Below are 13,116 nucleotides of genomic sequence, written 5' to 3' on the forward strand. Positions count from 1 at the left end.
AAAAAATAATTCTTAAAAAAAAAAAAAAGTGCCAGAAAGTGTTAAAACAAAATGATGAGGCTGTATCAAAGGGCCACAGAACCTGAAACCCATCCCAATGGCTACACTGAAGCAGAGTGAGTCACAAAATACGTCACATAATATTGGATTATAACTCCAAAAGTATATAACAGCCATAAATCTATATTGATATTCATAAGACAACTGAATAAAAAAATGGAGGCAAAGATACAAATCTCTACAGAAAAATTCCAAGGAGTGAAAGTGAAGATACCTACTCCCTGCCTCAGAAAGGTGATGCTTAACTCTCCAACCTCTGAGTGTGGGGCTTCCTTCCAAAGAATACAGCATGGAAAGATGAAGGAAGGTAGCTTTATGTATAGAACCTTGGTAAACACTACCCCAACCAGGTGGTCAAGGTTAATATCATGAGTGATAAGACATGTTAACAGCATGGATGTTCACCCTCCCCCAAATCTATAACCCAAGTGCTGTGGTTTGAATATGTTCCCCAAAAACTCATGTGTTGAGATTTTGTTTCTATTATAATATTAAAGAGAGTGGAGAATTGCTCTGACCATGGTATTAAAAGATGGAGCCTTTGGAAGGTGATTAAGATTAGATGAGGTCGTCACAGTGGGGCCTCCATGACTGAAACCTGGTAGCTTTATTAGTAGTAGTTAAATTAGAACAGGCAGGAGACACAGACACAAACGCCCAAGCTCTTGCCACGTGACGCCCTGTGCCCTCTTGCAGAGGAATCCTACAGAGTCTCCACCAACACAAAGACTAGATGCATCCTCTTGACCATAGACCTCCAAAACTATAAGTTAAACAAATGTTTATTCCTTATGAATTATCCAATATGGCATGCAATTGTTAGTGACAGAAAAGTGGACTAAAACACCAGGTCTAAACATGAGGAAAACAACAGGCAAATCAGAATCGAGAAGCACTACAAAACACAGACCAGCACACTTTACAACTGTCAAAGTCATCTGAAAGGAAAGTCTGTGAAACTGTCACAGACCCAAAATTCCGTTTATGGAGACATGAAGACAAAATGTAACATGGTATCTTGGATAGGAACCTGGGACACAAAAGAAGTATTAATAAAAACCAGTGAAATCCAAATAAACTGTAGAGTTTAGTTAAAGAAGTACACCAATGTTGGTGCTTAGTTGTGATGAATATACCATGGTATTATAAGATGTTAACAAAATGAGAAAAGGGTTACAAGTTTCTGTGACGTTTTGTAAATCTAAAATCATTCTAAAATAAGGGTTTTTTTAATCTTAAAGAGTTAAATAATAAAGTGAACATTTTAAAATGTTATAAAGTTTAAGGTCAGTTTAAACAAAACAGGTATCTCTCTTCCAAAAGAGCTGATCTTATCATGCAAATGAATAATTTCTGCAAACAATGTTGCTAAAAAGCTAGATCCCTTTACTGCTAGAAAAAATAAAATAAGATTAGTTTCTATACTTTTCCTCTAAACCCCACCAAAATAAGCTAAATTATATCTTTAAAATATTTTCCCTGGGACCAGCAGTTGGTGTAATGGGTATGTTGCTTGACTTCCATGTAGCAAACTGAGATTCAAGTCTTGGACCAGGTGGCTTAAACTCATGCCGGGAGTGCCCAAGATCCTGAAAGGAGAATGGACTACAGCGGAGAAGGGATTGCAGCGTGGTCATCCCCCTTGTGGGGTGATTTCTCACTTTTTGTGTCTCTTTCTCTGTCTTTCTGGCAAGTGCACACGCCCTATAGCAAAAACCTCTCCAAAAATACATAAATAAAAATATTTTCTCTAAAATTGTATTAAACAGTGTATTTAAATTTCAGTTTTTAATATCACTTTTATAAAAGCAACAAGTTATGTTACAGAAATATTCTCTAAATTTTAATTTAAATATTGCATCATAACATGATAGAAACAGCTAAAGAAACTCAACACAAACAATTCAAACTTACTGTAAAAATAGCAACTCTGCCCAGTAATTAACAGAAACCTCCAATTTTGGTTTCTGAAAGAAAAAGAAGTTTGTCAAAACTCATGTAACCACAGTTTACTGGAGGGAAAATAACCTTAACATTCCAGATCAAAACATCTTACATGATTAGCAGATTCCAGTACTGTTACTGAATAAACATCATGGCACTAACTAGAAACATGAGACCCAAAAGAAAAATATTAACACAATGACTATGAAATTAAAATGACAGACTTATTTTCATGATAGGGAGCATGTGTACATGCACACCCAAGAAAGAGAAACACCCTCAATGGAGTTGGTCAAACTATAGTCCCTTACTCCACTTCAGCCTTTCAGTTCATCAGGATCTTGGATACATATACCCAGGGCCACGTATCTGAACCTGATGGCCATGTATCCGAACCTGATGGCCATGCGGCTTCTAGCACTACTACCTACTATGCCAGAGAAGCCAGGTTTGACTTACTGGTCAAGCCAAGTAACATTCAGAAAGTAAAGATAACTGTGTGTGTGGTCTGTTTCATGGCCTGCTCTTCCATGAATTTATATGCTCTGCTCAATGCTCTTTGAAGGTTTGGAGTTTGAGTCTTAATTGGTGGAAGAAATGGTGGTAGAGCATTGGGTGGGAACAGGCAAAGCAAGAAACAAAGAAGGGAAAGAACAAGTTTTAGTAATGGCATCTACTATCTAGATTTCCTATCACTCAGCACCTTCCATGTTTTCTTCCTTCCATCCATTTTGTCACCTCAGAAGAATGACACAAAGGAAGAAGAGTATCAACCCTCCAGAGTAGGGACAGAGGCAGATCCTAAGTCACTGATTCCTCTGAGGCACTGAAAGGAATACAAGAATCCAAACAGTATTTTACAGAAGTACAGGTATTACCTGTATCTCCAGTAAGAACTGAGGACAGGGCTGGCAGGTGGCATGGTGGTTAAGGGCACTGAACTCCCACATGGCCAACCATGGTCCGAGTCCCAGACCTGGCAGTTTGCTTTCTCACTCTCTCTCTCTGGTCAAATTAAAATAATAACAAGAAGAATAGTAAAAATAAATAAATAAATAAAGGTAAATATAATTCTTTTAAAAAAATTGTGTGAAATCTCTCACTATGCCTATTTATCCAATTATTCTTACCTGTTTTGGTTAGAAAATGTTCTGTAACTTGTAACACTAAACCTCAATGCCATAGCTTCCACTTATAAGGAGTCTTCAAAAGTTCATGGAAAATTAATATTATGAAAAAATACTGTGCATGGATTTCAAAATTTTGTACCAAGTTTGCTCATTATTTATTTCCATTTTCCCACAAACTTTCTGGAGGCCCTTATATATGTGTACTTATAGACTTTCATATCATATTTCATTCATTCACTGTAATACGGTTTGTCAGAGGAAAAACTGAAACCATGAATCATGAGCTTCTTAGATATTATTAACCATCATGAGGAGGAAGTTACAGAACAGCTTTTCTTCCTTTGGAAACTCGGGCAAAAGATATCTCTCCTCTTAATGCTCCCTTCGTTGAATTCTCACTGTGTGTGCTTTCCTTCTTGACCTTGTGTCCCCATTGGCTCCTTCAACTCTGCTAGTCTTCCACTTCCCAAGAAACGGGGGACAGTAGGGCTTTCTACGTGAATATATCATCTTAATCAATGTGTCCAAAAATCTAACTCTTGCTTCATCATGCTTCACTCCATTTTCCCATCTCTCTAGGTCATTTATGCTCAAAACATCCCATCATCAATCTAATTTACATCATTACCATTCACCTTGGTCTGGTGTAGCATATCCCAGATAATTAATTATTCCATATAATCTTAAATATCAAACTAAATATCACCCTATGCCATACCCATCTATCCCTTACAGGAGGTAAGAAGTGGGCCCTGCCATCACGTAGTTCACTATGTTTCCTTTAACACTTTTTTTTTTTTTTTTGAGAGAGAGAGATTTTCGCTATAGGGCGCATGTGCTCGCCAGACAGACAGAGAGAGAGACATTAGAGACAGAAAGCGAGAAATCACCCCCCAGGGGGGATGGTCATGCTGCAATCCCTTCTCCTCCAGTCTCCTCTCGGGATCTTGGGCACGCACGCACACGCGCCCGGCCTGAGTTCCTTTAACTCTCTTTCAATGGTCCCCTTGTTTCTATCATGTTTAATTTATACCCGAGATAGCTTCAAGTCATATTCTGTTTTCACCTACCTCTCTATGGCAGAACTCAGAAAACAATGGGTTCTATAGTTAACACTAAGTTCAAATCCTGGCTGCACCATTCATTAGATGTCTCATCTTGGGTCTGTTCTTAACGTGTTTTTTTGTGCCTCGGTTTCCATATCAATAAAATGGCTGTGCAGGAGGATGAACCTAAGAATCCCCAAAACGTCCTTTCCTAAAATCATGCCTGGTGTACAGTCTACACTTTCCAGATGCTGCTCCAGCAAGTCTTCATCGGCAATTTATTAATGCATCACCTACAATCCCTTCTACATCTTCTATTTAAATCTAAAACCATATTTTCAAAGAATTATTTCGTTTAACTTTATTTATTTATTTTCAAATTTTTGACCAGAAAGGGACAGAGCAAGAGAGCGAGAGAGCGAGAGTGTGTGTGTGAGAGAGAAGGAAAGTGAGAAAGCAAGCTGCCAGGTCTAGTATTTGAACTGTGGTCAGCATGTGGGAGTCGAGCACCCTTAATTATCACGCCACCTGCCGGCCCCAATCTAAAACCATTTTTAAGACCCAGCTTTCATTCTACTCTTCTAAAAAGACTTACTTGGCCAGGGACTGCAATCATATTCTAGTATTATGAACTTTTACTGGGAATCACATAATTCAATACTTAATCATAAAATGCTCCATATTATTTAATGTTGTAGCCAAGCTGCTTACTACTTCCCCAAATCAAGTCAGCTACCTTCCTGAGTAGAGGGATCATATCTGTTCCTGCTCTGAGTCAGCTGTGGTTAAAGTTCAGTAATACCACACTAAGAGAAGGATAGGAATGAAGTGATTTGGTACTGAAGGAAGTTTAAGACCAAACTCAACAACAGACTACAGAAGATCTCAAAATCTCCTCTTCTCTTCTAAATCACTTTTAGTGTGGATTCTTGCAGTCAAGATTCTTTCTTGAACCACTCCAAGAAAAAGGTTTTACAGACAGTAACTGCTGTCTCCTAACTAGACTCAATGATCTTCTAACCTATACCCTCTAGTTCTCTACTCTGACTCAGTTTTACAACCTAACACTTTCTGTGTCTAGAAACAGTGAAAGACGAAATACCATGTAAAGACACCAGTACAGCCATCTGTAAGACAAAACAGTCCTCAGAAAAAAACTCACCCTGTGAACACCTGGGCCTTGACCTCTAACCTTGACCCCAGAGCCTCCAGAAGTGTGAGAAAATAAACTTCTTTGTCTAAGCAATTCGGTCTGTGGTACTATGTTATGGAAGCCCCCTGTCCTTCTCCTAGAGGAAGATTACAGATTTTTAGGGCAATGGAACTATTCAGTATGACACGACAATGATGGATACGTGGGTCAAAATCCACGAGTGTGCAATAAAGTGTGAACCTTAATGTAAATTGTGAACTGCAGTTAATAACAGCATATCAATACTGGTTTGCAATTTTAACAAATGTATCACACTAATGCAAAAATGGAAAATGGAAAACCAGACTTGGTGCACTCACCAGCAGGGAGGGGAAGGGGAAGTTTAAGGATGAGGGTGGGAAGCACAGGGTGACAGAGAACTGGATCTCTGAAACCTAGGAATTGGTGATGGTTCAGCTTGAGCAGGGAAATAGGTCAAGGGCTCACTCAAAATGACACATTCAAACAGAGACCCCTAGTTAAAGCTAAAGCCCTGAGTATGCCTATACCTTCAGTACAGCAGAACCCAAGAATAGGAGGATAACAAGGTCTCTCAGTTCTTGTCTTTAGATAGGAGGGGAAAAAAGCCCTTTAAGAATTCAAAACCTCGGGGTTGGGGGTGGCGTGGCCCTTATGGTGCTGGGCTCCCACAGAGTCGACCACAGTTCAAATTCCACACCTGGCAGCTTAAAAATCACATCAGGCGGGACCAGCAGTTAGTGTTATGACTATGTTGCTGGACTCCCACATAGTCAACCGTGTTTCGAGTCCCGGACCCGGTGGCTTAAAACTCACGCCGGGCGTGTGTGCGTGCATGCCCAAGATCCCGAGAGGAGAATGGAGGAGAAGGGATTGCGGCGTGGCCATCTCCCCTGGGGGGTGACTTCTCGCTTTCTGTATCTATGTCTCTCTCTGTCTGTCTGGCGAGCGCACGCACCCTATAGCGAAAACCTCTCAAAAAAAAAAAAAAATCACATCAGGCATATGTGTGTGTATGTGTGTGTGCATGCACACACGTGCACCTAAAATCCTAGGAGATGAATGGAGAAGAGGTTGTAGTGTGGCCATCCCCTGTGGGGGTGATTTCTCCCGTTCCCTCTCACTGTCTTTGCCTGTCTCTCTGGTGAGCACACATGCCCTAAGGCAAAACTCTCTTTAAAAAAAATTCAAAACCTTAGGGCCAGCAGGTGGCATTATAGTTATAGTGCTGAACTCTCACATGGCAGAGCACAGTTCGAGTCCTAGACCTGGTGGCTTAAAAACCACACTGTGTGTGTGTGTGTGTGTGTGTGTGTGCGTGCGCACACACACCTAAAACACCAGGAGGAAAATGGAGGAAAAGGGATTGCAGAGTGGTCATCTCCCTGGGGGGTGAGTTCTCACTTTCTCTCTCCCTGTGTCTCTTTATCTCTCTGGCGAGCTCACGCACTTTATGGCAAAAACCTTAAAGAAAAAAAAGGAATTCAAAGTGAAGAACTCAATGCTCATCTTGGTTTGAGGTTCCAATTTGTATTATACAGAGGGTGTGGGCAATTCCAAACGAAAAATAAATAAATAAATAAATGAAAATTAGTCCCAGATCAAGAAGATTCATGATGTTCCTGCAAGAAACAAAAGCAAAACTATTTTAGAAGACTGCTGTGCCCTTGGGTCACAAAGACTCTTTGGGGGGGGGGGGGTGGTAAAAATTAAAATAGGGCTGCCCCTGTGGCCTAGCTCTATGGGTTAAAGGAGTCACAGGGCTGACTGTGGTTCAAAGCCCTGCCCCAGTGGCTTGAAAAACATGCTGGGCACGTGTGTATGTGTACCCCAAAATCCTGACAAAATGGAGAAGAGATTGTGGCATGACTCGCTTATTCTCTCTCCTGAGTATACATGCCCTCTGGTAATAAAAAATTAAATCCAAAAACAAGAGCGCTCAAGACCTGGGGGTAAGAAACAATAGAGAAAGATATACCATTCACAATTTCTCAGGACCCATGCAATATGCTACTCTTCACATTAAAAGGAAACAATACTTTCACTTAAATCTTCTCCTAGATACATTGTCTATTGTGAAACTGCAATACATCATAGACAAAACAAAAACTAAAATTCTATCAGAAAACAATTAAATTGAGAAAAGACTTCCCAACAAAAGTAACCAGAAGACAACAAAGTATCTTCAAAGTGCCACACCACCAACCTGAGCTCTACCTCACACTAAATTATTATTTAAATGTAAAGAGAAGGTAAAAACATTTTTTGGGGAAAAGACTGAGTTCAGCTTGAAGAAGAGGAGGGAGAGAAGGGAGAGGAGGGGGAAGAGGGAAAGGAGAGGAAGAGGAGGAAAAAGTCCTATCAAATTCTTCTTCAATACTTAAGAAAAGTGAACCAAGAATGAAGGAATAAGATGCCAACAGAAGCAAAGAAACTGAAAGTACCTATCTGTGTAAAAAAGGATGATAAAGACAAATATAGGACATTTAAGAAGAGTCTAAAATTCAAATAGGAAACAATAAGAAACAAAAAGACAACAAATAAATTAAACTTTCTTTTTCTTTTCTTTTCTTTTTTTTTTTTTTTTAAGATTTCTGTCATACAGAAAATGCACTCTCCAGAAAATCACTCTCCCCCACCCCTCTCCCCTGGGGAGGGATGACCACACTACAATCCCTTCTCCTCTATTTTTTTTCTCTTGAGATTTTTGGTATGCACATATGTGCCTGGCATGTTTTTCAAGCTACCAGGTCCAAGAGTTGAACTGCAGAGTCAGCCATGTGGGATCCAACACCTTAACCACCATGCCACCTATTGGCTCTAACTTGACCATTCTGTTTTTTATTTTTAAAGATTTATTTATTTATTTCCATTTATTCTTATTCTTCTTCTTATTATTATTATTGAATTTGACCAGACAGACACAGAGAGAGAGAAAGGGAAGGAAGGTGAGAAAGCTGCCAGGTCAAGGACTCAAACTGCAGTTTGGCCATGTGGGAATTCACCACCTTTAACCACCACGCCATCTACCGGCCCGATTTGAGCACTCTTAAGTCCATGTATATACCAGAAAAAGGGATGAATTAACTTCATACTATGCAACTGAAACTTTAAGAATAACTATCAAAAGTATAAAAGTAAAATCTGTAAGTCTTTTTTTTTTTCCAGAGTGATTTTTGCTATAGGGCATATGTGCTTGCCAGAGAAATGGAGAGAGACAAAAAGTGAGAAATCACCCCCGAGGGGAAATGGCTACACTGCAATTCCTTCTCCTCCATTCTCCACTTAGGATTTTAGGCACATGCTCATGCACCCAGTGTGAGTAGTTTTTTGAATTTTAATTTTAATTATTTACTTATTTTAGATTTGACCAGAGAGGGACAGAGTGAGAGAGAGAGAAAGTGAGAAAGCAAGCTGCCAGGTCCAGGACTCCAACTGCAGTCAGCCACACGGGAATCCAGTGCCCTTAACCACCATGCCACCTGCTGGCCCCCTAGCATGAGTTTTAAGCCACCATATCCAAGACTCGAATGGTGGGCAACTACACAGGAGACTAGCAATGTAACCATTATGCCATCTGCTGGCCCCCAAATCTGTAAGTTTTAAGACTATACACAGGGTAAGTCCTAGGTGAAGACCTGCTCTTCCAGATATTCAACTCATCATTGCCTTACTTTTTAAAAAATTCAGTAATGGGACCAGCAGATGGTGTAATGGTTACATCACTGGACTCCTACATAGGCAACCACATTTCGAGTCCTGGATCCAGCAGCTTCAAATCCATGCCAGGTATACATATATGTGCATGTCTAAAATCCTGAGAGGAGACTGGAGAATTGAAGAGTGGCCATTTTCCCCCCACACCACGGAGTTGATTTCTCACTTTCTGTCTCTCTGTCTCTCTCTGTCTCTCTGGCAAGCACACGCGCCCTACAGCATGCTCTCTTTAAAAAAAAAAAAAGTAGTGATTACTACCATAGAAATGTTATTTAGGGCCAGCAGGTGGTGTGGTGATTAAGGTGCTGGACTCCCATATGGCTGAATGCAGTTTAAGTCCCAGACCTGGCAGCTTGCTTTCTCACTTCCCCTTTCTTTCTCTCTCTGTCTCTCTCTGGTAAGAGTGTGTGCCCTATAACAAATTAAAATAATAATAATAAATAAAATTAAATAAATAGTCCTTTAAAAAAAGAAATGTTATTTAGATGTTCCATTTATGCATTATTTTGTTTCCTCATATGAGAACATAAGCTCCTCAAAATCAGAAAATTTTTAAAATCTCCTAAACAATCTGTGTTGTTTTTCATTTAAAAATAAGCAAACTTCAGATATGTTTCTTTAATAAGCTCAAAAAATATGAATTTTGAAGAATATGTACACATAAACACCTCAAATGTCAAAATAAACCAAGTTTATAAAGTATATTTTAAAATGTAGACACATGGCAAAAGTGGTTATCTTTTTAAAGTGATTTTCTTTGTCTTCTCATCCTTTCATTTCTGCCAATTTTAAAAGGTGTCCATATGGTCAGAGCTAAAAATGAACAAGGTTAAGCCAAAGGAAGTCAGACACCAATAGTATGGTGAGGAATTTAATAAAAACTGAAAATGATTCAAAATACAGTTACTGTACCACCTTGAAGAAGTATTTCCAAAATTATCTTTCAATACAGTATTAACAGAAAAAGTCAGGATTTTTTTTTAAATTTAACTTTATTTCTCTCTTTAATTTGACCAGAGAGGAACAGAGTGAGAGAGGTGGAAGGGAATGAGAAAGCAAGCCACCAGGTCCAAGACTCTACAGTCAGCCAAGTGGGAATCCAGTGCCCTTAACATCCATGCCACTTGCTGGCCCCCAAGGATAAAACTTAAGAATGAGAAAGATGGGACCAGCAGTTAGCGTAGTGGCTATGTCGCTGGACTCCCATGTAGTCGACTGCGGTTCGAGTCCTAGACCCGTGGCTTAAACTCCTGCCAGGCACATGTGCGTGAGTGCCCAAGATCCCAAGAGGAGAATGGGGGAGAAGGGACTGCGGCATGGCCATCCCCCCTGGGGGGTGATTTCTCACTTTCTTTCTCTCTGTCTCTCTCTCTGTCTTTCTGGCGAGCGCACATGCCCTATAGCAAAAAACATCTCAAAAAAAAAAGTATTAAAAAGAAAAAAAAAAGGTAAAACACAGATTAAATAAAGAAAACTGAATAAATGGAGGAATATACTATATATAGATGGGAAGACCCAATGCTATTAAGATCTCAATTCTCCAAAATGAGCTGAAGAGCCCATGCAATTCCAATTAAATCCCAGCATGCTACATATGTGGTAAAATATCACCAAATTATAGACAAAGACATAAAAAAAAATAGTGTAAGCAAGATCTGGTGAAATGTGACTGAGGTTTATTTAGTTAACTATATTTAGTCGATCAATTTCCTAGTTTTGATAACATACTATAGTCATATAAAGGTGTCAGCTTAGGGGGAAGCTGGGTGTTGGGTACATAAAACCTCTTTGTACTATTTTTGCACCTTCCTGAGTTTATAATTATCTCAAAATAAAAAGGTAAAATGAGGGCCAGCAGGTGGTGTGGTAGTTAAGGCACTGCACTCCCACATGGCCGATCATGGTTTGAGTATTTAAACTGGCAGCTTACTTTCATTCTCTGTCTCTTTCTGGTGAGTGCACATGCCCTAAAGCAAATTTAAAATAATAATAATAATAAAATGAAATAAATAATTCTTTTAAAAATGTATTTAAAAGATTAAAACAAAATCTCAGCAGGCTTTTATGTTTAACTTGAAAATTTGTATGGAAGCTGGGGCAACAGTGCTGGTTTCTCTTCTGTGCAGTAAAGTACTCAGTGTACATCACGACTCTTCAGTGTCTCCCCTCCATAATTACATAAAGTTTGGCAAACATGTCTCAAAGACAGACTCCAGGACCACTGTATTTTCTCCAGAAGGTCATTTATACCAAGTTGAATATACCATGGAAGCTATTGGACACGTGGGCACCTGTTTGGGAATTTTAGAAAACGACAGGGTTTTGTTTGCAGCTGAGAGACACAACATCCATAAGCTTCCTGATGAAGTCTTTTTTCCTGAAAAGATTTATAAACTCAACAAAGACACAGCTTGCAGTGTGGCAGGCATAACCTCTGACACCAAGGTCCTTACTCATGAACTGAGGCTCATTGCTCAAAGGTATTTACTGCAGTATCCGGAGCCCCATCCTTGTGAGGAGTTGGTTACGGCGCTATGTGATATCAAACAAGCTTATACACAGTTTGGAGTATAAGCTTTGGTGTTTCTTTGCTGTACATTGGCTGGGACAAGCACTATGGCTTTCAGCTCTATCAGAGTGACCCTAGTGGAAATTATGGGGGCTGGAAAGCAACATGCATTGGAAATAACTGCGCCGCAGCCCTGTCAATGTTGAAACAAGATTACAAAGAAGGAGAAATGACTTTGAAATAGGCACTCCCATTAGCTATCAAAGAACTAAATAATACCATGGATGTTAGTAAACTGCTGAAAAAGTGGAAATTGCCATGCTGACAAGAGAGAATGGAAAGACGGTAATCAGAGTTCTCAAACAAAAGGATGTGGAGCAGTTGATCAAAAACCAGGAGGGGGGGCCAGCGGTTGGCGTAATGGCTATGTCATGTAGTTGAATAGGGTTCGAGTCCCGGACCCGACTCCGGGCATGTGTGTGCATGCCCAAGATCCCAAAAGGAGAATGGAGGAGAAGGGATTGTGGCATGGTCAGCCTTCCTGGGGGTGATTTCTCACTTTCTGTCTCTGTCTTTTTGGAGAGCGCATGCGCCCTATATAGCAAAAACCTCTCCCCCAGCAACAAAAAAAAAAAAAAAACAAAAACAGGAGGAAGAAGAAGCCAAAGCTGAATGAGAGAAGGAAAGAAAAAGAACAAAAAGAAAAGGATAAATAGGAGACAAAAATCAGAAATTTTCTAACTCATCTGGGGTACCATTTCAGTGTAAAGGCCGTCCTACTCTTCCACACTGGGCAGTATTTGCCAATTTTTTAAAGTGTGCAGTGGAGAAATAGGACACTACATATTGAATTGGGTCCCTATCCTTTCTGTTTACCTGCATACTTCATTGTAAGGATGATGGTAACCTGTAATGGACCCTCTTCATCTACCCGACCCAGACCCTTTTCTTTCTTTTTTTTTGAAATAAAACTTGGAAATTAAAAAAAAAAAAAAAAAAAGAAAAAAAAAAGAAAATGTGTATGGAGAGTGAAGGATATAGAATAGACAGAACAATGTAGAAAAAGGACAAAATTGGATGACTCATACTACCTGATCTGAAGACTCCAATTATAGTAAGCAAGACAGTGAGATATTGGTAAAAGTAGACATACAACTCAACAGAACAAAACAAGGCCCAGAATACGCCCACACACGACTGTAAACAGATTTTCTTCTAAGATGCCAAGGCAATTCATTCAAAATTCATTTATATGAAGTTCTAGAAGAGTTTTAGAGGGGGACCAGCAGTTAGCGCAATGGCTCTGTCGCTGGACTCCCACGTAGTCGACCGCAGTTCGAGTCCCGGACCCGGTGGCTTAAACTCACGCCGGGCGCGTGTGCGTGAGTGCCCAAGATTCGGAGAGGAGAATGGAGGAGAAGGGATTGCGGCGTGGCCATCCCCCCTGGGGGGGTGACTTCTCGCTTTCTGTCTCTATGTCTCTCTCTGTCTGGCGAGCGCACGCGCCCTATAGCAAAAACCTCTCCAAAAAAAAAAAAA

The 13,116-nt window shown here is 40.0% G+C and overlaps 1 pseudogene; it reads left to right on the forward strand.

Moving 5' to 3' along the window:
* Window positions 1-11,153: 11,153 nt before the first annotated feature.
* Window positions 11,154-11,967, forward strand: LOC102472459 (proteasome subunit alpha type-4 pseudogene; annotated as a pseudogene).
* The last annotated feature ends 1,149 nt before the right edge of the window (window positions 11,968-13,116 follow it).

This window comes from Tupaia chinensis, unplaced genomic scaffold (genome assembly GCF_000334495.1).
Source record: "Tupaia chinensis unplaced genomic scaffold, TupChi_1.0 Scaffold000050_1, whole genome shotgun sequence".
NCBI lineage: Eukaryota > Metazoa > Chordata > Mammalia > Scandentia > Tupaiidae > Tupaia > Tupaia belangeri.